Genomic DNA, 2,769 nt, shown 5'->3' with positions numbered 1-2,769 from the left:
CCAGGATGGTCTCGATCTCCTGACCTCGTGATCCGCCCGTCTCGGCCTCCCAAAGTGCTGGGATTACAGGCTTGAGCCACCGCGCCCGGCCCCCACCTTTTTTTAAGAGACAAAGTCTCACTCTGTTGCTCCCAAGATGGCAGATTGGAGGCAGTGTTAGCATGCCTCTTCCACTTGGAAAGACAAGACAGTGTGTAGAGACTCACGCTGTGAACTTTTCTCCTAGAAGCAACACAGGAACTTAACAGGAGAACTGAACGAAACCACAGACCCTTTGAAAGAAGCATTGGGCTGCAGCCTACACCATGAGCCAGTGGAAAACTAAGTCCCCAGAGTGTGAGACAGGAATAAATTGCATCAGGAACATACACTCCCACTTGGGAATCTGGCAATCCAGGCCCATGAGGGAAGAACTTCACCCTATCCAGCAATGGAGATGATTTTAGTGAGCACTGGGTAATTTATGAGAAAAAGCATCACTGGGATGGGCTTTGCATGCACTCCCAGGCTCCGGGGAGGATGGAAGGAAGACATTCCTGATCCTACCTCACAGAAGATTGTGCAGAAATCTGCCAGTTAACTCAGGCAGCAGTCACAGGTTGACAGAAGTTCCCAAATGAGATTCACAATATAATCTCGAATGGGGACAGGGGACAAACTCCCTTGGACAGAACCAAGGAGTGAATGGGAAATGTGCTGCAGCCACGGGTGCAGGAGCTGGGCACCCCTGCTTCAGGGGCAGACTGGGAGGGGCGTGGCTTGAAAGCTTTGGTTGCTGTCTCCTTGAGGAAGGCTTATGGCTTGGGGCAGTCTTGAGTTCTGAATGCAGACTGCCTGGATTCTAACGAGCTGCTGCAAGCAGAACACTGCAGGTGAGGGACCTGACTTGCCAAGTACATGGGAACTGGTGGGGCCTGCTACTCCCCAACCCCTGTACAGAGACTTCTGTGCAGCAGAGGCAGCTGCACCCCTCCCTGCGGCCAGAGAAATGCTCTGTGACCTCCACAGGGGCCACTGCTTACCCCGCATATGGGGAGCCAGACATGAACCGGCCTGATCCAGCTGCCACTTGGCTTTGCTCCTTCATTTGCTCTGGTAGCTTAACACAAAGGACAGAAATTTTTTGGAGCTCTATGGTGCCACCCATTACCTGAGCCACCAGAGTACCTCTCCTGGGTAACTTGAGGCAAGCACAAATCCCACTGCGACTACTGCAGCTGGTGCTCTTTGGCAAGCGCAAATTGACAGTCCATTACAGCATCTCCAAGTAGAATAACACTGCACCAAGGAAGGAGAAAACCTGTGCATGACCTCAGCTATCACCATTGCCTGCATCATTCTGGTTAACCAGGGGGTTCTGACTCTTGTCCACATGACCAGTTTATTACTACTACTACTGGCATTTGAGAAATCTTTACCAAAGAATTCAAAAGGTTGATCATTAAGCTACTCAAGGAGATATAACAAAGGTGAAAACAACATATAGAAATTTAAAATCAATTCAGGATATAAATGAAACATTTTCTAAAGAGATAGATTTAAAAAAAAAAACAACCAGAACTTTTTGAAATGAAAGATACATTTAGGGATTTAGGGAATTACAAAATGAGCTGGAAAGTTTTAACAATAGTCTAGACCAAGTAGAAGAAAGAATTTCAGAGCTCTAAGAAAGGTTTTCAAATTAGCCCAATCAGACAAAAATAAAGAAAAAAGAATTAATAGAAATGAACAAAGTGTCCAAGAAATATGATATTATGTAAAATGGACAAGTATAAGAACTAGCAGTGTTCCTGAATGAGAAGAAAAAGCAAAAAAAAAAAAAAAAAATTGTGGAAAACTTCTTTGAGGGAATAATTGAGAAAAACTTCCCTGACCTTGCTAGAGATTTAGACATCCAAATACAAGAAGCTCAAAGAAGTCCTGGGAGATTCATTGCAAAAAGGATATCACCAAAGAACATAGTCATCAGACTATAGTCAGTGTGAAGGAAAGAATTTTAAGAGCAGTGAGTCAAAAGCATCAGATAAGGTATAAAGGGAAACCTATCAGACAAATAGTTGACTTTTCAGTATAAAATTTACAAACCGGAAAGAATTGGGATCCTATCTTTAGTCTTCTTCTTTTTTTTTTTTTGAGACGGAGTCTTGCCATGTTGCCCAGGCTGGAGTGCAGTGGTGCAATCTCGGCTCACTGCAACCTCCACCTTCCAGGTTCAAGAGATTCTCCTGCCTCAGCCTCCTGAGTAGCTGGGAATACAGGCACACGCCACCATGCCCAGCTAATTTTTGTATTTTTAGTAGAGATGAGGTTTCACCATGTTGGTCAGGCTGGTCTCAAACTTCTGACCTTGTGATCCACCCGCCTCACCCTCCCAAATGTCTTTAGCCTTCTTAAACAGAATAACCCTCAACCAAGAATTTTGTATTCAGTAAAATTAAGTCTCATAAATAAAGACAAAATAAAGTATTTTTCAGATAAGCAAATGGTGAGGGAATTTGTCACTATCAGACCAGCCCTACAAGAAATACTCAAAGGATTTCTAAAGCTTGAAACAAAAGGTTGATACAAATCAGAACAGAACCTTTTGACACATAAAGATCATAGGGTCTATAAAACAATAACACAATGAAGAAAACAAAATAGGACACAATCAACATGACTGGAACAGTAGCTCACATCTCAATATTAATGTTGAATGTAAATGGTCTAAATGCTTTACTTTAAGGTACAAATTGGCAGAATGAATAAAAAAATCACAAACCACATATC

The sequence above is a fragment of the Rhinopithecus bieti genome, unplaced genomic scaffold (genome assembly GCF_001698545.2).
Source record: "Rhinopithecus bieti isolate Rb0 unplaced genomic scaffold, ASM169854v2 scaffold_11839, whole genome shotgun sequence".
Lineage (NCBI taxonomy): Eukaryota > Metazoa > Chordata > Mammalia > Primates > Cercopithecidae > Rhinopithecus > Rhinopithecus bieti.
Note: the sequence above shows the minus strand (reverse complement) of the source record.